General features: G+C 45.1%; 1 long non-coding RNA gene across 1 annotated transcript; it reads right to left on the bottom strand.

The window, feature by feature from the left end:
- Window positions 1-1,945: 1,945 nt before the first annotated feature.
- Window positions 1,946-22,008, bottom strand: LOC309626604. Its single transcript, XR_014243312.1, has 2 exons — window positions 19,892-22,008; window positions 1,946-19,590 (listed from the first exon to the last, which is right to left on the bottom strand). It is a non-coding gene; the product is annotated as an uncharacterized lncRNA (long non-coding RNA).
- Window positions 22,009-22,154: the final 146 nt, after the last annotated feature.

The following is a 22,154-nucleotide window of genomic DNA, read 5'->3' on the forward strand; positions in this document are numbered from 1 at the left end:
ATCCAGAAGAATTGGTCTAAAAATGAAGCCAACGGTGTGACTGTAAAAGCTTTTACTAAGACCTCAGAAAGATCAAAGTTGATACCTCAGAGTACTGTTCAGTCACACAATGGGTCTCTTAAGAAGACTGAGGTGAGCCCACAAATCCTCCCAGTCAAACAACAGGGCCTAGGTATTGTTCCTCAGACAAGTCAGTAGGAGCCCAAGTGGAGCAGGGCTTATCTCAAAGACTTTGGTGGGTTTATCTTTTCTCTAATGGAGTTAGCCTCAAATCATAGGTGATCCACAAAGTTTTTGAAAGAATTGTATCAGCAAAAGCACTACCAGCTTGGAGTAAAAGACACTGAGCCAGTTCAAAATGAACGGAGATTTTGGAATCACCCCTCCCCATCCCTGGTCATCCAAAATTTTACTGGAAGGAAGCAGGCTGAGAAAACTACTTGGTTTCAAACATGTGCTATCTTTCATTTAAAAAAAATAATAATGTTTTAAAAAAATAAAAGGATGACTCAGAGGGTAGAATAAAGAGCTCAGAGGACAAAGCCCGAAGCAATGGAGGATTATTTCCAGGATTAAGACGAAACCAAAGAATTTCTTGGCTGGGTTTCAGAATTGCTATGGACTGGTGACTCTTTTGTGTTTCCCATCTGCCCCCCTTTTTGAACAGGAATGTTGACAGCAGCTCTCCTATGCCAGTTGCACCATTGTATATGCAGGGTATGTGTGGCAGGGGAGAGGCAGATAACCTTTCTCTTAGTTGCATGGATCTACAGGCCAAGAGAAATTATATTTGAGCAGCTGTTTACTTAAGGAACTACACCAGAGGGGCCTCATCCTGGCTAGACTTCATTTAGATGACAAGGTTGTAAACTTTAAGCTTATCAAGCATGGATGATTACTAATCCGTTTTATAATGTTAAACCAACATTGCATTCCTGAGATAAACTCCAACTGGCTGTTATTTGCTATAAATTTGATACATTTGATAAATCGGTTTTCCTAAGATTTTGCTTCATATTTTTGCCTCTGTGTTTACGAATGAGACTTGCCTACAGTTTTATTATACTGCCCTTGTTTGCATTTGGTATCAGTATTATGTTAACCTACACAAAAACGTAGTGGGGGACTATCCCCTCTTTTTCTATTCTCTGTAGATTCTGTGTGAGACTGAAATGATCTGTTCTTTCAATATTTGGCAGGTATTGCTTGTAAATCCATTATTTTGAAAAGATTTCTAATGTCTTTCATTGTTACAGGCTTTATATTTTCTTCTTAATTTAGTTTCCTAGTTTGTATTTTTCCAGGAATCTATACATCCTATGTCTTTTCAAATGTGTTGGCATAAAATTGTTCGTAACAACCTCTTACAAGATTTTGAGTAACCGTAGCATCTCTGGTTACATTCTCCGCTTTGTTCCTAATATTGTTTATTTATGCCCTCTCTCTAGCTCCAGTTCTTTCTCTAGTTCCTTCTCTATCTATCTTTGGTTTACTCCAAAATTCACAAAAGAAAAAGTCGATACATTCTCAGAAGAGATTCTAAGATGAGTTTAGCATGCAGGACGCTCATTAAGAGATGCTTTTGGGAAGGACAGCTATGGAAGGAAGGGAAGGGAAGTAGGAGGGCAGAGGGAGGAGTTGAGCAATGCAAACATGATAATGGCCCCAGCCAACCATGATAATGGCCCCAGCCAACTAGAATGGCTCTTCAGGTGTTCTGAGTTGGGTGAGAATGGCCAGGTCTTTATACTGCCCCGTCAGGTCAGTCACTGGATGTGTGATATTGAGCAAGCCTGCTCTATACACTGAGGTAGTCCCTGATTGACAGCTGAAGTCTGTCAATCAACAGCCCTCCCAGCAGCTGAGGCAACAAGCCTGTTGAAGGAGAATCTGGGCAGTGCCTCTGCAGTCCTTCATGGCAATGGTGGCGTAAATAAGTCAGATCTTTATTCTCCTTGGTTTGCTTCCAGTCTAGCTAACTCATGCCTCAAGTTTTTCTTTCTTATAACTTTGCTAGAGTTAGCCTGAAGCAGCCAACACATGCCACTTACTCGTTTTTTTCTAACTGCTTCCTTTACTACATGTACCAGTCAATTCAGAAGAAGGAAACTAGACTAATTATTTCAACAGAGAGAATTCAACATAAAGAATTATTCACCAGGTATCAGAAAACTGAAAAAGCAAAAAGGCGGCAATAATTTATCTCAGAGCTGGTATTTCAGGAAGCAGCGACCATGCCTAGTGCTGGGGGAACAAAGGTAAGAGGCTGAGATTATTAAAATTTAGAAGCTTAGAGAAGGGATCCTGTAGGAACTGAGAGCCAGACCTCTGAGGAAGGGTCATGCCTGATTTGTGCTGATGCCTCAGTAGCTGGATGGAGGGACCTCAGAGAGCTGAGATCCAACATCTCTGAGGAGAGGGCACCAGGGCGCTGGTGCTGGTATTCCAGAGGAGGAATGCAGTGAGGCTGGTTCTAGAAATGTGGGAAAACTGCAGACCGGAATCCACTGCTGCTGTTGAAATCACCTGCTACACTCACAAGTGAAGCACCATTTCTCTGGCAAACAGAGAAGAATGAGTGCTTTTTCCCTCTTCCAGCTTTCCGATCGACATCCATTACCTACTTTGGTGAGATGCTAACAGGCAGCTAGTTGGCAAAGGAGAAATGTGTTTGCAGAGACCCTGCCTTAGCATCAGAAAGCAGAGTGTAGAAGCGTGGGTTTGAAGGAGAGAGAATAATAGCAGTCCCCCTCTTTGACTGCTAAGCACCCATACATACACTTCTACACACACAACAACAGAAACAACTTTATGCTTCTACTGAACAAGATGTAACTATTTATTCTAAATTGAAAATGCTCTCCCCCTCATCCCAAACCACGGGGAACAAAAAGTCCCAAGAGTCATTGCATCCATCACTGGGATACAGTTATAATATCCATCTCTGGACTGCGTTAATGACTCCATAAATTCAGGCCCAGTCCCACGTGAATATGCTGTTACCGAAAGACTAAATTTTAAGGTTCACCACCACTTGCAATCCTTCTATAAAATAATGGGAAGAAGGAGAGAAAGAAGCTATCAGTGATATGCATACACAGCCACATAACATGAAAGGAAGAAAATTTTCATGGCTACCATAGGCATTGTTTCTGTAACCCATCATAAGGCCATAGTTGATTTTTAAATTGTGATAAAGTACACATAACACAAATTTTGCCATTTTAACCATTTTTAAGTGTACCGTTTTGTAGTGTTAAGTATATTCATGTTGTTGTGCAACCAATCCCCAGAACTTTTTCATTTGTAAACTGGAACTCTGGATCCATTAAACAACAATTGCTCTTTGCCATTTCCCCCTCCTCCCTGTGCCTAGCACCCACCATCCCACTTCCTGTCTCTGTGAATTTGACTACTCTAGTACCCCAAAGAAGTGGAGTCAAACAGTATTTGTCTTTCTGTGACTGTCTTATTTCACTTGGAGTGATGTCCTCAAGGTTCATAATGTTGTAGCCTATGTCAAAATTTTCTTTCTCTTTAAGGCTGAGTAACATTCCACTGTATTATGTACACATATACATGTGTATGTATAGACCACATTTTGTTTATTCATTCATCCATCAGTGGACACTCGGGTTGCTTCCACCTTTTGGCTATTGTGAACAGTGCTGCTAAGAACATGGGTGTGCAAATCTTCTCTTCTGCTTTCAATTCTTTTGGAAATATACTCAGAAGTGGACTTGCCGGACCGTATGGTAATTCTAGGCTTAAGTTTTTAGGGATCACAATCCTGTTTTCCATAGCAGTACATCCTCACCAACGCCAGCAGCGCACACGTGCTCCAATTATTCCACATCCTCATGACCACTTGTAATTGTCTTTTTTTTCCCCCATAGAAGTCATTCTAATGGGTGTGAGGTGATATCTCATTGTAGTTTTGATTTGCATTTCCCTAAAGATTAGTGATGTTGAGCATCTTCTCATGTGCTCACTATTTGTATTTCTTCTTTGGAGAAATGTCTGTTCAAATTCTTTGGCCATTTTTTTAATCAGGTTGTATTTTTGTTGTTAAATTTTAGGAATTCTCTTTAAATTCTGGATGTTAATCTCTTATGAGGTACGTGATTTGCAAATATTATTTCCCATTCTGTGGGTTGCCTTTTTACTCTCTTGATAATGTCTTTTTTTTTTTTTTTAATACATTTATTTATTTATTTTGGCTGAGTTGGGTCTTTGTTGCTGTGCGTGGGCTTTCTCTAGTTGCGGCGAGCCGGGGCTACTCTTTGTTGCGGTGCGCAGGCTTCTCATTGCGGTGGCTTCTCTTGTTGCGGAGCACGGGCTCTAGGCGTGCGGGCTTCAGTAGTTGTGGCACACGGGCTCAGTAGTTGTGGCTCGCGGGCTGTAGAGCGCAGGCTCAGTAGCTGTGGCACACCGGCTTAGGTGCTCTGCGGCATGTGGGATCTTCCCGGACCAGGGCGCGAACCCGTGTCCCCTGCATTGGCAGGCGGATTCTTAACCACTGCACCACCAGGGAAGTCCCTTGATAATGTGTTTGGATGCACAAAATTTAAAATTTTTCATGACATCCATTGTTCAGTTTTTCTTTTGTTGCCTGTGCCAAGAAATCACTGCCGAATCCAAGGCTGCGAAGACTCTGACCTACGGAAACACGGGGTGGGTCTATTCTGCTTGCTAGTCTGTGTTTGTCTTCATGCCAGCATTACACTGTTCTGGGCACCAAAGCACTGCAGCAGTTTTGAAATCAGGAAATGTGCCTTCCAGCTTTGTTTTTTTTCAAGGTTGCTTTGGCTGTTTGGGATCTCTTGACACTCCATATGAATTTTAGGATGTTTTTTGCTATTTCTGAAAAAATGCCATTGAAATTTTCATAGGGATTGCATTGAATCTATAGATTGTTTTGTGTAGTATTGACATGTTAACAGTATGAGGTCTTCCAATCCATGAACATGGAATGTGTTCCCATTTATTTGTGTCTTTAATTTTTTCAGCAATTTATTGTTGTCTTCATAGTACAAGTCTTTTTTTTTTCTCTAAAGGTCATTTTATTGTAAAACCATAAATACAACACTGACATGAAATCATTTAAGCAACTGATCCTCTCTAACCATTAAAAGGATGTCTTTTTGCCTTGGCATCAACCAACCGGGAAATAATGTTGCAAGAATTCAGCGGGTAGGGGGTGCTGAATTCTGGGCTGAGGCTTTTGGCGGTTTAAGGAAACAAGTGCAACCTTCCTCTTCTCCTTGGGAATGTCCCACTTTGGGATAAGAACAGACAGGTAAAAACAGCAACATTTAAACAGCTCAGTTTTAAATTTTATTATTATTTTGTAAAAATCTTTTTTTTCTGTTCCTTTCCTCCATTTGACACAAGTGGAGGAATTCCATGGGCATAGCCTATTATTTCATTTTTTTTGCTGTAAAATTAATCCCTTGATCAAAGAAATGTTCTGTGGGATAGCATGAAGGTCCATAAGGCGTACTGTAAATCTGTGGATGGTGGTGCTGGCAGAAGCATTACAGGCAGTGAAGGCAAATCCATATCCAGAATAAATGTCTACCCAGTGAGGGCAAATTGCTGCTCCTTCCACAAGGGAAGAGATCTACTGTAATTGACTTTTCACCAAGTGACTAGTTGGTCCCTTGGGAAATGACACCATACTAGGGGCTCAGTATTAGTCTCTGCTGTTACTCAACAGTGATGACAGCCAAATCAGACTTGGTGAGGCCAAGTCCGTGATGTTGAGCCCCTTCATAGCCTCTGTCCCTGCCTCCTTGGCTGTTCTGCACATGGGCCCATTGAACGAGCACTTGGATGGACGGCTAAAGAGGCTGAACCGCTATGCACAGGATGAACTGTCTTGCTCAAGTGATTTATTTAATTTTTTAATTTTTTGGCCATGCCGCGCGGCCTGTGGGATCTTAGGTCCCCGCCAGGGATCGAACCTGCACCGCCTGCAGTGGAAGCACAGAGTCTTAACCACTGGACCACCAGGGAAGTCCCTTGCCCAACTGATGCTTGAGAGCCTCCTCTGCAGTAGATGCCTTTGGGTGGGTATTCACATGTGGTCAATTTTCTTCACAGTCTATGCCTATCCGGAGAGGTCCATCCTCATGTCTCCTCCCCAGATCACCTCTTCACCGATTTTTTTTTTTTTTTAACATCTTTGTTGGAGTATAATTGCTTTACAATGGTGTGTTAGTTTCTGCTTTATAACAAAGTGAATCAGCTATACATATACATATATCCCCATATCCCCTCCCTCTTGCCTCTCCCTCTCACCCTCCCCCGATCTTCCAGTCTTGTTTTTTCCAAGTCTCTGATGGTCCAGCCAAGCTATTAGCAACTGTCCATGAGCAAATGTAGAGCCGCACTTCTAGCCATCTTTCAGTCCAAAGGAATGCTTGAAATGGAGACCGCTGGGAGGATTTTCCTTCATCACTCTCCTTTTTTATTTTATTTTATTTTATTTATTTATTTTTGGCTGTGTTGGGTCTTCATTGCCAGGTGCGGGCTTTCTCTAGTTGCGGCGAGCGGGGGCTACTCTCCGTTGCGGTGCGCGGGCTTCTCGTTGTGGTGTCTTCTCTTGTTGTGGAGCACGGGCTCTAGGCACGCGGGCTTCAGTAGTTGTGGCACGTGGGCTCAGTAGTTGTGGCTCACGGGCTCTAGAGCACAGGCTCAGTAGTTGTGGTGCACGGGCTTAGTTGCTCCTCGGCATGTGGGATCTTCCCGGACCAGGGCTCGAACCCGTGTCCCCTGCATTGGCAGGCGGATTCTTAACCACTGCGCCACGAAGGAAGCCCCATCACTCCTTTAGGGCCACCTCTGAGTGGGACTGTAGGGCCGCAGCCATCCACTCCTGGACCATCTGTAAACCAGGATCAAGGTTTTTCCTCCTCAATCTGCTAGTCATAAGGACCTCCCTGTGAGGCCATAGGTGTGGATTGTGGGTGAGGAGACACAGCCTATCAGCACATTTCCACAGACTCTTTAGGTACGTGGTCTACCTTCAAAGGCACTGGACAACAGTTTTACCAAATGTTTTGCCGTGGTAGCACAGGGCTCACCGGCTTCCCAGCCCACCTAGATGCATACTTACACCAAGGGCAAAGCAGCCCCTGCCATCTGGGAGCCGGCCTGGCGCTCACAGCTACACCACGGCGTTCTCCTGTTGAACAAAAACAAGTTCACAGAACATGACCTAGACGGATCAAGACAAAAACAAGAGCGCCCTGTCATCAGGTCTAAACACAGACAAAAATGTGAATACTTTCAAACCACAAAAAATGACCAAACATTCCCCCTCTCTCAGCTACTGTGAGTGATGAATGCTTCTTTACCAAGTGCAGCCTTCCCTCCTTATAGATAAGAGTGATTATGATATTCAAGCATGTAATTTCCCCCACTACCTGACAGCATCTAATCCAGAGCAAAGCCCTGCTTCCTATTAAACTTTCACCAAAACCACCTCATACAAGCCCGTAACCAAGTGCCTTCTAACATCTTCTTACTGAGACACCCCATGGCTCCCAGGTGTGTGTTCCCCTCACTGCAGTGTGGAGTGAAGTCAACTTTTTCTTGGCCACAGTCCGCGGCTTGCGGGATCTTAGTTCCCCCACCAGGGATCAAATCCGTGCCCCCTGCAGGGGAAGCGTGGAGTCCTAACCACGGGATCGCCGGGGAAGTCCCCGGAGTAAAGTCAACTTGTTCAGTGACAGGTGTGCTCCTCTGGTCTTTAGCTGGAGGGCAGCGACATGACCCACACCTCACCTGTTACCACAGGTGGTAAGGCCACATCATTTCTAGCAGCAAAACCTGGGGCAGTCAGGGTGCGGGGAGCAGAACCACGGGAGGTAATCTAAACAAGGCTGATTTACTAGACAGGATCAGGAAGAGCTGGAGGAACAGGTTGTGGGCTTGGCCTCTGAGAACACTTCCAGAATAATAAAAGCTGCCTGGGGGTGGGGATGGGGCTTCCGCCCTCCGGACCTGCCTCTAGAGTCAGGAGTTTGCAAAACATCCAGAGCTACCATCCCAGGTTCTGGCAGCCAAAATAGAGATGCTTCTGCTGCTACTCTCACTGCTGTCCCCGCCTGCCAGCACCCGGGCAGCTGGGAGGGGACACGGGAACCTGCTCAGAGAGTCCCCATCGCTTCACGACCTTGCTCATCAGCAGAAAAGAGCAAAGAGCAGCGGGGGCATGGCCTCCACGCCCTTTCCCACTTCCAGAGCTCCTGGAAGATCATGCAGTTGGCGGACTCCAATTCCCATGCAGATCCGGGACGGAGGAAGTGCGGACACGCGGCTCTAGCAATTCCCCCAACGCGGCCTCGAGCAGCTGCACGACCCACTTCCAGATTTCTCTTTCTTTTTCTTTTTTTAACAAAACCAAACTTTTGGGTTTAACCCCACTGGGTCCGGACTGCTGACTGGCGCGGGGAAGAGCAGGGTCTCCCGGGGGTCTGGGTCTGGGACTCTGGGCTGCGAAAGCAGGAGCCCAGGTATCGGCTGCGGCAGAAGGGCTCCTGGGGCTCCCTCGGAAAGGCCTGCCCTGCCCTGCGCTGTCGGGGAGGGGGCTGCGTGGGCAGTGTGGGCGCAACTAGTCAACGGTGCTTTCAGGTGAAATGGGGACAGACGCTCAGTCCCAAAGGCATGAAGGCCCCGGAGCCGTCCGAAGGCATCTCGGGGAGGGCAGCCACTGGGGCGCTGAGGAAGTCCACAGGGGGATATCTCTCCAGATTCCATCTGTGCAGGCAGTGAACCCCCGGCCTCTCCCGGACGGGCCTCTAGCACTTTCCTTGAACCTCAACACAGGAGGTCAGGGCTTCCTGGGGTGCGGACACCAGAGATCGAACTCTCAGACGTCCTGTTACACATGCGTGTTGTGAGGTCACACTCAGCTAGTGAGTGAGGCCCGCCCGCATTCCAGGGAGGACCGCCGGCCGCAGGGGAGACCTCGCACCCGGGTTGGCAGCCGTGGGCGGGGCGAGGAGGGGCTGCGCATTCCAGCGGGCGGAGGCGGGTCCCGTGGCCCGGCTGGCTGACCGCGCCTCCCGCCGGCCTGGCCACGCCCCCGCCCGGCCGCCAATGCGCCTGCGCCTGCGCCTGCGCGGGGCGGGGCGGGGCTGCGGAGAATCAGCTTTTATGGAAAGTTGGTGCCTGTGTTGGGAACGCGGTCTGTTACGCAGGGAGGCCGGGACGCGGGAAGTCTGGGCTGCCGTGGGCCGGGAGGCAGGGGGCGGGCCGGGCCACGAAGGGCCCCCGACGCTGGCCCCCACGAGGTGTTTGTGCTGCGGCGGCGGAGGGGCCATCTCTGGGACGAAGACGCACTCGGGTGGCGGGGAAGGAGCCTCTAAGGGCAGCTACTTCGGTGCCTCCTCGGTGACTTGGAGGGAGGGGCGTGTCCAGAGGAGGACGTCCTTACTCAAGGTGTAAGGTGACACCGCCGGGGAGGGGATGGGAGGGGAGGCCCACCCAGCGCGGTAGCAGGGCGGTGAGCCTTTTGGTTTCCAAGGCTTCAAAACACAGTCCAACACCTCGGAGGGAGGGGACGCCGACCGAGCCCCAGAGCCCGCCCTGCCTCGGCTTGAGAATTGAGTTCTTTGGTTTTGTTTTTGTTTTTGAGGTGGGTAGTAAGATAAAAGCCATCACCTTATTTAAATGTTATATGGAATATTAATAGAACTCCCCTTGACAAAGTTATTTAGTTGTTACAGATCAAAATACGGTTCTGAGGTTTGTTTGGGGTTTATTTTATTTGGAAGCGTGTGGCCGGCCGGTGTAGCTGATGAAGTAGAGAAGCCACAAATCAACACAAACTGCAGCTTTTCAAAACAAGCTAAAAAGATAATCCTTCCTAAAATTGCAAATGGTAAAACCTTTCAGAAAAGAGTTCCCCATACACCACTATCAAAAACTAGGATCTAAAAAAGGACTTAGGGGACTTCCCTGGTGGCGCAGTGATTAAGAATCTGCCTGCCAATGACCGGGTTCGAGCCCTGATCTGGGAAGATCCCACATGCCGCGGAGCAACTAAGTCCGTGCGCCACAACCACTGAGCCTGTGCTCTAGAGCCCGTGAGCCACAACTGCTGAGCCCATGTACCACAACTACTGAAGCCCACGCGCCTAGAGCCCGTGCTCCGCAGCAAGAGAAGCCACCGCAATGAGAAACTCACGCACCGCAACAGAGTAGCCCCCGCTCACCGCAACTAGAGAAAGCCGTCGCGCAGCAACAAAGACCCAATGCAGCCAAAAATAAATTAAAAAAAAAAAAAAAAAAACTACTTAAAAAAAAAAGGACTTAGGCTTGATAGGTTTTCTGTTCCAGTGCTGATGCTACCTTTAAAATATTCGAGAGGTCAGACTGAATAGAGGGATATGCTAAACACCTTTTAAAATACATTTGCAAAACTCGGTGTTGTTTCTCATTATGCCGATTTTGCCCTTCCTCTTAACAGAATTCTTGGGAGAGAAGTTAAAAAAGTAGATGTGCCATAGATGTGCTAACAGCTAGTTAACACAGCTTTAAAATAAAATTCATTCAGACAAATGTAAAATCACTTTATTTATGCTCAATTTACTGATGCAAATGTCTACTAAAACGAAAATTTACAAAACTGGCAGAGCTGAGTTCTTGGGTCTGGATACACAATTAATACCCCAGCGATGCAGGCCTTCTCAAGGCATTCCTAGGGAGGTCATAACTATATTTAGAGTGATACAGAAAGGGCCACAGCTGCAGTTCAGGGCTGCAAGTAAGCTTTAAAATATGTGAAGCTTCCTAGTATTCTGAGCTTACTCGTCAGCTAAATTGTCCAGTGAAAACATTAATTATAACTCTCAGAGCAGGTTCTGCATATTATCTCATCTATACAGCAGTGTCTTAGTGTGTCTCCCCTGCCAGGAAACAATGTGTCAAAGCCTGAGTATGCCAGACAGGGAGAAAGTTTCTAACTAAGTAACCACTGGTTTGAGGCTCAATTCTTTTTTTCTTTCTTTAAAAGACACTGATTTGGTCATTCTGAGCTCAAATATTTACTCATTACAAGCACAGAATGTGATTAAGAAAATCAATTATATTTTAAAAAACCATCCCTTGCATTTCAGCCATTTTGAAGATCTTAGAAAGCTAAAGGGCTGACTGATAAGGACCAGATTTCATACTGGTGGGAACAACTGAGCACCCCTGTTCTCCGCCCATGGATCTTGCGGGGCCAAGGCCACGGCACAGGCTGGTCCTCTACCCAGCCAGCACCAAGGCCCCCATCTGGGGACACTGAAGTGGTGGCACAGGACCTCACTGTAGATTCCACCTCAGGCTAGTCTCCACCTCATGCTGGACCCGAGTGCACACCTGGTCCACCAGGGCCTCGCTCTCTGCTGGGACCTCCAGGCCCCAGCACCGCCCCTAGCAGGCCAGTGTGTGCCCTGTACTGTCAGCCCCTCAACTCACTTGCTGAAGCTTCCACCACCACCCGATGTGCTTGCCAAGGTCTGGGTGGCCCTCCAAGGCATGAAGAGCTTGTGGAATTTTATACCCCCCATTATACTACCATTCAAGAGTGAGGATAAAATGAAAATATTTTCAGAGAAACAAAAATGGAAAGTGTTAGTAACAGACTGTGATTAAATTATGCACTTAAGGAAAAAGGAAATTGAACCCAGAACAAAGATTTGAGAAGAATGGTGAATGAAACAGATGAGGCAAGACCCAGAGAAGTCAGTGAACAAACTGAGTCTGGGTGATCCCATTATTTCGACCTATTAGACAACAAAAAAAGAACCTCCACATTCCAAGAAGTGACGTGAGAACCCTTCTGCATACAACTTATTAAGAAGTGTCCGACTGATTCGGGGACCATATCACTCTCAACAGGCTATTGAAGAGGAAGTTTATGGTAATGGTGGCCTAGGTAGTCTAGAACTGCCTGCCGAAGACAAGTGAACTGATGAACAAGATCTAGAAAACATATTCTTCAGGGCACCAGAGAGCTTACAAGATAACAACCCAGGGAAAACAACCCAGGCAGCATCACACAGTAGGAATCCGGAGAAGTGAGTCTGGCAGTTGGGAAAGCTTTTTCCCTAGGGACAAATCCAGGAGAGATGGAAGGCTATGCTGCATCTTTGAAAGTCTCGATGGCTTCGAGGTGTGGAATTGAGGTTTGTCTGTAGAGATGACCACTGATGACTCCTGCACACACAGCTGCTCCTTCCGTAAGGAGGCGAGTCTGTTTCCTTTCCCTTAGAATCTGACTTCCTTTGACTAATAGAATGTGGCATTAGGTGATATTGTGTCAGGTCCAGGCCAAGGCCTTAAGAGGACCAGCAGCTCCTCTCTGGTCCTCTTGGGATGCAGTCACCAGATAAAGGAGTCAAGACTAGACTACTGGATGGTGGGAGATGATATGAAGAGAAAGAGAGAGCTGAAGCCATTGCAGCCTTCCCGGATGAGTGAATACATGCACCTTCCCTCCCCAGCTGAGCTGCATAAGTGACTTTAGCAGAAGAACTGTCCAGCTAAGCCCAGTCAATACTCAGAGTCATAAGAAATAATACATCTTTTAAATTTAAGCCACTGAGTCTCTGGGTTTTTGTTATGCAGCAACAAATAATCAACAGAGTCTGTGGCCCACCAAGATTGGGGCCCCAGGGAAAACACATGCTACTTTGAGCTGGAATCTTAAAGGGTTGCACCCTAGAAGTGAGGGTTAACTGGAAGTAAATCAACCTTCAGAGAGACTGGAGCCCAGCTTTAGGAAAAACTTTAAGGGAAATCTCAAACCCAGAAATTAGATTAAGCCTGAAAATTACATTAGATTAAGTCCTCTCTTATGGTTAGTGCTCCCAGGCACCTGGAAAAAAACAATTAAAACTCTTCTGGAGAAAGAGAACAACCTAAGCTTCAAATTGTTTCAGTGATTTATCCAATATGTAAAAAAGATCATCAGGCCCACAATGAGAGATGAAGAAAAAAAAAAAGTAAAGATAAGAACAGACCCTAGAGACCCAAGATACTGGTTTAATCAGACACAAACTTTTACTCTGTTCAAAGAAAAAACAAAAAAGCTTGAAAAATTTAGCAGACAACTGGAAACTGTAAAAATCACATAGCATATATGAAAAAGAATCAAATAGAAATTCTAGAACTAAAAAATTGAAAAACTTAAATCCCAGTTGACAAGTTAACTGCAGATTAGACACAGCTCAAGAGAAAAATCAGTGAACTCTGAGAGATTTCAAAATAAATTATTCAGAATAAATTTTTAAAAGGTAGTAAATAGAGAGGAGAGGTAAGAGAGTAGGTGAGGAAGTCCAACATAGGTGTAATTTGAGTCCCCAAAGAAGGCAGAGATTAGACCACAAAAAAGCATATTAAGAGCTAATGGCTGGGGACGCCCCTGGTGGCACAGTGGTTAAGAATCTGCCTGCCAAGGAAGGGGACATGGGTTTGAGCCCTGGTCCGGGAAGATCCCACATGCTGCGGAGCAACTAAGCCCGTGCACCACAACTACTGAGCCTGCGCTCTGGAGCCTGTGAGCCACAACTACTGAGCCCGCACACCTAGACTCTGTGCTCTGCAACAAGAGAAGCCACTGCAATGAGAAGCCCGTGCACCGCAATGAAGAGTAGCCCCCGCTCACCACAACTAGAGAAAGCCCACATGCAGCAACAAAGACCCAGTGCAGCCAAAAATAAAATAAATAAATTTAAAAAAAACAAAAAACATTCACTTTAAAAAAAAAAAAAAGAAACACAGTTCAACTTAGGATTCATAAACATCCAATGTATTTCCAAGGAGAAGAGGCATCTTACCATCAAAAATGACAAAGCACACAGGAAGTGAAACACCATGAGAGCACGCCAGCAGAATCATATAAACTGGATAGAATGGGATTATCAGACACAGAATTATACTTTATATTTTTAAAGAGATGAAATCAACTTCTAGTTACTATTGCACCACTATAATTTTCTATTCTTTGTTTCAAACCTTATGCATCTTTACATTTTAAATGTCTCATAACAACAGTAGTTTGATTTTTAAAATCTAATCTGATAATCTTTGTTTCATAAATTGAGAATTTATTCCATTTATAGTTAATGTAATTAAATTATAATTGGGTTTAAATATAACATCTTTTTGTTGTTGTTGCTGTTTTTGTTTTTTTTTTTGGCCACATGTCTTGGCGGGATCTTAGTTCCCCCACCAGGGATTGAACCTGTGCCCCTGGAATTTACTTTATATTTTTCCTTAAAATGGTAAGGAAATGACCCTAAATAATGACCATGGAGATTTGTAAGAGATTCAACTAGACCTTCTAGAAATGAAAGTTTTAAGAATTCAACTAAAATTAAACACTAACTAAATGGCTTAATAACCAGACACAGCAGCAGTATGAATAAAACTGGCATAACTCCGATATCCTTGTCCCTGGAGAAAATCTCAAAGTATCTACAGATAAGTGACAATTAATATGTGACTTTAGTAAAGTTGCTGGTTTATAAAAGTTTGCTTACAGAAAGGATTCTGGGAAGATGGCACAGTAGGAAGCCCCAAAATCTGTCTTACCACCTAGCCAACAATTGCCCTGGCAGAATCTGTCCGATGTTATTATCTGGGGACTCCAGAGTCTACTGAAGGCTTTCAGCATCCAGGCAAAGTCTTGGACAGTAAGTTGCATGTAACTTCAGTCATTTTCAGGTCTTAGCACAGCAGATGCCCGTCCTCCACCCTCAGCCCTGTGGGAGCCAGCTGTGCGCAGCCTCCATACAGCCTGCAGGGTCCGGGTGGGCCCAAAGGACCCTGTCTTCCCAACAGTGGAGACGTGTGCTCCAGCTACTCTTGTGATCACAGGGGTCCAAACAGGGAGGCAACCTTTGATGTTGCCCCTCCCCCATTATTGCAGTCCGCTCCCCTCCAGCCGAAGTGACTTCTAGGGGATATAATAGGCCAGTGCCCTTCCCACTTTCATTTTTCTTTTTCCTCTGTTGGGAGCCGGATATCGGAGACTAGGGCACTCAAAAACAATTACATATACAGTGACAGCCAGAAGATGACTGCACATGCCCAGGACAGATGCAGGCTCAGAAAAGAGCTGAGAAGACCTTAAGTTTACACTTTATGCTGATCCTTGGCATAAAGACAACCCTCAAGAGAACAAAAATAACCAAATCCCCCAGGAAACTCTGGGGAAGGGGGAGAATCTGATTTCCAGAGATAGCACAATAGATTCAAATGTCCAGTTTTCAAAAACAGCAACACAAGGCAAAGAAAGAAAAGCATGGCCCGTTCAAAGGAAAAAGAAATCAACAAAACAGTTCCTGGAAAAGATCTGATGGCAGATCTCCTAGACAAAGACTTTAACACAAACAACTATCTTAAATATGCCCAAAGAAATAAGATGTGGAAAAAGTCAAGAAAATGATGTATAAACAAAATGGAAATGTCAAGAGGTAGAAAACCTGAAATGAAACCCAAAAAATTCTGGAGCTAAAAATGTATGATAACTGAAATGAAAAAATTGCCAGAGGGATTCAAAGGCAGATTTAAGTAGGCAAAAGAAAGTCAGTGAGCTGGAAGATAGGGCAATGGAAATTACCAAGTCTGAAGAACAGACAAAGAGGAAAAGTGAACAGAATCTAAGGGATCAGTCAGAAACTATCAAGTGGACCAACATACACATTGTGAGAGTCAGAGTAAGAAAGGAAAAAGCATCAGAGAGAATATTTGAAGAAATAATGACTGAAATCTTCCCAAATATGATGAAACGTGGATATAGATGTCCAAGAAGCTCAATGAACTCCAAATAAGATGAATGCAGAGAGCCACACCCACACCTGCTATAATCACATGTTTGATAGAAAGACAAAGCATCTTGAAAGCAGCAAGAGAGAAGTGCCTCATCACATACAGGGGATCCTCAATAAGATCTAAAGTGGATTTCTTACCAGAAACTTTGGAGGCCAGAAGGCAGTGAGTTAATAGATTCAAAGTGCTAAAACAAAAACCTCTGTCAACCAAGAATCCTATATCTGGCAAAACTGTCCTTCAGATGTAAGGGAGAAAAAAGACATTCCAGATAAACAAAAGCTGAGGGAGTTGGTTGCCACTAGACCAGCCCTGCAAGAAATGCTCAAGGAGTCCTGTGGGGTAAAGGGAAAGGACACTGGACACTGACTTTAAGCCAGGTGGAGAGACAAAGATCTCAGGATATACATGGGCTGTTATAAAAGATATTGATGTGACCTTGGTTTGTAACTCCACGATTTGTTTTCTGTATAAGAGTAGTGCATTTAGCTATTAGTTCATGTTTTGGGACACAAAGTGTCTAAAGATACAGTTTTGTGACAACAGCTAAAAGGGATGGAGCTGTAAAGGAGCAGAGTTTGATACTGAAGTTAAGCTGGTATAAATTGAAATTAGAGTGTTATAACTTTAAAATGTTAAATGTAATCCACATGGCAACCACAAAGAAAATAGCTATAAGTCTGCATGCTGCAACTAAGAAGTCCGCATGCCGCAACTAAGAGCCCACATGCCACAACGAAGATCCCATGTGCTGCAACTAAGACCCGGCACAGACAAAATAAATAAAGTTTTAAAAAATTTAATTTTTTTAATTAAAAGGAAATAAGGAATTTGTTTCACCATAAAATTCAACTACACACACAAGATGACAGTAATGCAGGAAATGAGGACAAAATGTTATAAAGAATATAGAAAACAGCAAAATGACAAGAGTCCCTTTTATCAGTAATTACTTTAATCCATTTACTTTAATCCATTTACATTTAAACTGTCCAGTCAAGAGTATCCATTTTGTTAAACACACATGATCCAACTATGTCTACAAGAGACTCACCTGAGATCTAAAGACACAAATAGATTGAAAGTAAAAAAGGTAGGAAAGATTCTGTGCCAAGAGTAGCCAGAAGAGAGCAGAGTTGGTTATACTAATGTTAGACAAATTAGATTTTAAGTAAAAAAATTGTTACAAGACAAAATAATAAACGCTTCAATACAGCAAGAAGATATAGTAATAGACATATATGTACCTAATGGCAGACCAGAGTATTCGAATAAAAAATAGAAAGGGTGAAACAGTTGGCTCCACAATAGTGGGAGACTTCACTACCCCCCTCCCAGTAATAGACAAAACAACCAGACAGAAGACTGTAGCGGTCAATTCCTCTATAAATTAACTATACCTAACAGGCATGTACAGAACACTCTACCCAACAACAAGATACACATTCTTCAAGGGAACACGGGATGTTTTCTACCATAGACCATATGTTAGGCCACAAATTAAGTCTCCATAGATTTAGAGAGATGCATATCATATAGAATATCTTCTCTGACCACAAGGGGATAAGTTAGAGGTCAACAGAAGGAAACTGAAATTCAAAAACTGGAAGTTAAATATACTCTAAACAACCAATGGATCAAGAAGAAATCACAAGGGAAATAAGAAGTTACAGACAAGTGAAAACAAAAGACAACAAACCAAAATGTGTGGGATTCAGAGGAAGCAGCGCTAAGGGGAAATTTATAGCCACGAATGCTTGCATTAAGCAAATAAAGATCTCAAATCAACCACCTAACTTCACAACTTAAGCAACTGGAAAAAAGAAAACTAAGCCCAAAGCTAGGAGAAGGAAGGAAATACAGGGCAGAGATAAATGGAACAGAGAATAGCAAAATGAGGGAAAAAACAGTCAGTGAAACCAAAAATTGGTTCTTTGAAAAGATCAAACAAGTTGACAAACATTCAGGGAGATGGACTAAGACTCAAATTACTGAAACGAGAGATGGGAGGGGACGCTACTCTTGATCCAGCAGAAATAAAGCCTGCGAGAGCTGTGAACAGCCATGCAGACAAGTTGTGCAACCTCAATGAAATGGACACAGGCAGCCAGTCGGACACAAAGCCGTTTGAAATGTTTTATTCCAGTTTCCAAGTGTCACCTGGTAAACCAAGGTTTAGCGGTTAACAGAAATGCTAGTCACAAACCCATAAAATAGAACACAGCTGAATCCATTTGGTCCACGTAAGCTTAGCTAGTTAACTGCTGTCTCATTGAGCAGTTTACTAATGTTTCTGGACTAAATCCCAGGATGTCATCCGTCAGTCGGCTTGTCTGTGGAAATTGTGGCAGGTGACCCTGGGAAGCCTGTGTCCCAAGTCCAGTCTCTATAGTGTCAGTGGGTCAGGGGACTGGTACGGTCACTGGAGGTGAAGTGTTTCCTTCCAGGGGATTCTGACTCTGATGTGTCGTTTGAAGCACAGGCCTTTCAGTAAGTGACAGAGAAGTGGAAACCACCTGTTGATGACAGTTGGCCAGAGTCACTAAGTTCTGTCACAACCCACGTGTCAGATGGAAGAGATGAGTCTTCTCCTGAGAACAAGATCAGTTAAGCATCTAGCCAATGACTGTTGTGCAAATGGACATTGGAAGAACTTCCAGGTCGTTTTAGTTTATCCCACAAAACATGTTTGATTGTCACCATTGACAAGTATTTTAGACCTAGAAACTGCTTTTTAAAAAGTCCATTCAAGACTTCTTGTTTCCAAGGGAGAGGGATGGATTGCGAGTTTGGGATTAGCAGATGCAAACTATTATATATAGGATGGATAAATAACAAGGTCCTATGACAAGGTCCTACTGTATAGCACAGGGAACTATATCCAATATCCTGTGATAAACCATAATGGAAAAGACTATGAAAAAGAATGTATATATGTATAGCTGAATCACTTTGCTGTACAGTAGAAATGAACACATTGTAAATCAACTATACCTCTCTCTATATATATACATATATATATATATATTTTGACTTAACTGTGCTAGTATTTTTATTGGGATTAGGATGCACTGTTGAGTTTTTAGGGCTTTGCATACGACATTCTGTACATTTTGAGTGGTCTGCCCCAATCTTGTTTTTCCATAAGTATGTTATTTTTACTGAGCAATTTTGCAGAAGGTAACTTTTTTAAGATGCATAAATGTTGTTAGAGTAGAAGTGCCTGCACACTATACAGTATACTAAAACTACACCTGGGAGCAGGATGTGACAGGTGCCACAAAAGAGGGTCCTAGGGTACAGGGACATGGACAGTATTTTTTTTCCTGTACAGTTACTTCTCCAGGATACGCCACTAAGCTGCTTCACAGGAGGGTAAGTGCTCCCCCTTGAGGAACTTACAGTCTGGGGGCCAGTTCCTTCTCCACTCCAGGCGGCGTTTCTAGCACACAATACTCGTGCTGGTTGAGATTAAGCCCTGGCTACATATAAATAGAATGGTGTCTGCTTTCATTTCTGAGATTACATTTTACAGAAGAAAGCAAAGCATCACCTGGTCCTTTGCAGCTGTGATTGGTTTCGCCTGTGGAGCCATCCCCATTCCCAACCTCCCTCCTCTCAAGTTCAGTGGATACACAATAAAATATACTTTTAAAAAATAAGTTAAAAAAGTAAAAGTGAGAATTTAAAAATTATAAAAAATAAAATCAGCAACTTAAAAAAATAAATAAAAATAAAAAGTTCATTCAGTCCAGCCTTTTTTTTTTTTTTTTTTTTTTATTAATTAATTTATTTATTTTTGGCTGTGTTGGGTCTTCGTTTCTGTGCGAGGGCTTTCTCCAGTTGTGGAGAGCGGGGGCCACTCTTCATCGCGGTGCGCGGGCCTCTCACTGTCGCGACCTCTCCCGTTGCGGAGCACAGGCTCCAGACGCGCAGGCTCAGTAGTTGTGGCTCACGGGCCTAGCCGCTCCGCGGCATGTGGGATCTTCCCCCGTGTTCCCTGCATTGGCAGGTGGATTCCTAACCACTGCGCCACCAGGGAAGCCCGCAGTCCAGCCTTTGAACAGCAAGGTGAGGAAGCTTCTATTGGGAACGCACAATGGCTGAAATGTTCTTATGTTATTTGAATACACAGAACCAAGGGACGGTGAACACTTGATTTGCCAGATTCTCTTGTTGTTGTCATGATAAACAGGGCAGTTCTCAATAGTGCTGAACTAAATTAAAATCTGGACAATGCAAACCAAGTCAAGTTACTTATAAGATCTGTTTCCTGCAAGTGGAGGATAAACCTTTGATGTAGTCCAGCGGCCATCTGGGGAAACTCAGGGGGAGACTGTTGTAGAGAGAGTTTGATGCCTTTTTGCTTTGAATTTGGGACAGGCAAGATCAGAGTCATGAGGGGAGGAGGTGCCAGCACTGCTCTGACAGCCTGAGGCCAAGAAACGGTTCTTTTAATTCTAGACAGACTAAACACAGCAAATTAGCTACACAAGAGTTGTTTGGGTTTTGTTTTGTTTTTTGCCACAGCCTGAGGCATGCAGGACCTTAGTACCCCAAACAGGGATCAAACCCACGCCCCCTGCAGTGGAAGACAGAGTCTTAACCACTGGACCACCAGGGAAGTCCCAAGAGTTTTATCTTCAAAGAAGCTAAGGCAAGAACATAGTCTCTTCCCTCTTTTGTAAGGAGCAGACCATTTACTCAGGGATGAGTTTGGTGTGAGACCAGATACAGTAGGGGAGCTGAGGGTTTTCTGTCATCTAATGTTCTGTTTGGCCATAAAGCTTCATAAGCCTTTAACACCTTCCAAATAACCCAACAACTTCGAGTCAACTCGATTTTAATCACTGTTTTGCTTTTTTCAAACTTCTTCCCAGGGTTTGAAGACCTCGGCCAACATGACCACTTCCCTTAGATCTTTTTCACTTGCCGAATCCCTCGGTGGGTCCTATCACCTCCCACGTTTGGGCCCAGGCTGGAAGCAGATGGTCTCTCCCTTGATTTTTTTTTTTTTAAAGTATTTATTATTTTATTTATTTTATGGCTGTGTTGGGTCTTCGTTTCTGTGCGAGGGCTTTCTCTACTTGTGGCAAGTGGGGGCCACTCTTCATCGCGGTGCGCGGGCCTCTCACTATCACGGCCTCTCTTGTTGCAGAGCACGGGCTCCAGACGCGCAGGCTCAGTAGTTGTGGCTCACGGGCCCAGCTGCTCCGCGGCACGTGGGATCTTCCCAGACCAGGGCTCAAACCCGTGTCCCCTGCATTGGCAGGCAGATTCTCAACCACTGCGCCACCAGGGAAGCCCTCTCCCTTGATTTTTAAAGCACATATGTTATTTGTATTAACTTCTCCTAAAAGCACTTTTTTGTTTTTTCAAAAATGAATGAATATATTGACACAGAAGGTACGTGCACATCCTTTAGACTCCTGGGAAACCACAGCCACTCACAATACATGAGGAGAGAGCAGGAGTGTCTTACCTCTTCTTGGTGCCTTGGTGTTTCCTGTTCTTACTAAAGTTGTCCAGGATCTGAAGAACTTGCTTAAATTGAGCTAGTTAAGCATCAGCCCAAAGCCCTAATGATACCAAGGCATGTGGACATTACTCTGGGGTCGACCTGCCCCCCATCATCTTCCTCCGTGTCACCCAGGGGAAGCTGGCTCTGTGCCCCCAACTCCTGGGTCTTGAACTGACCCGTGGGCCTGGGCTCTAGCGGCGCTGCTCTGCGCTTGGCCCCAGAGCCTCCCCTGTGAGGAAGGCTGGGCACCCCGCCTTGGGCTGTTGGGTCACAGGCTGGGTGGGGTCATTCGGCACAGCTGGGACCTGGTGGGACCCTGCAGGTGCTCCTACCTGACCGCGGAGCTCACAGCAGCCAGGGTGGCTCAGGAGGAGGCCTGTGTCAGGGGCAGTTCGGCCACACTGGAGAGGGTCCCGGGGGGGGGCCTCCCAGGGGCCTCTGGAAGCGGAGCTCCGAGGGCCTCGGGCTACAGCGAGGCTGCTCACCCCCTCCACTGCCGCTGCCCCAGCTCCGGCCCAGCCCACTGCTACTCTGCAGGCCGCCTGGCATCCCTGGACCCTGGCGAAGGTCCTGCTCCACGCAGGGGTGAGAAGGTGCTGGCAGCATGAGGGGGCCATGATTTGACTCCAGACTCCGGCCTCCTGACTCCAGCCCCACCCCCGCCCCCGGACTGGCCAGGGCATCGGGATGGGGAGTCTGATGCAGAGGACCAGCACTGCCGCCAGGGGGAGCCAGAGGCCACCGCCCACTCCCCGCGCCTGCGCAGGGGAGGCAGATAGCTGAATGCAGAGCGCAGGTA

Source organism: Balaenoptera borealis (genome assembly GCF_965194805.1).
Source record: "Balaenoptera borealis genome assembly, chromosome: 3".
Classification (NCBI taxonomy): domain Eukaryota; kingdom Metazoa; phylum Chordata; class Mammalia; order Artiodactyla; family Balaenopteridae; genus Balaenoptera; species Balaenoptera borealis.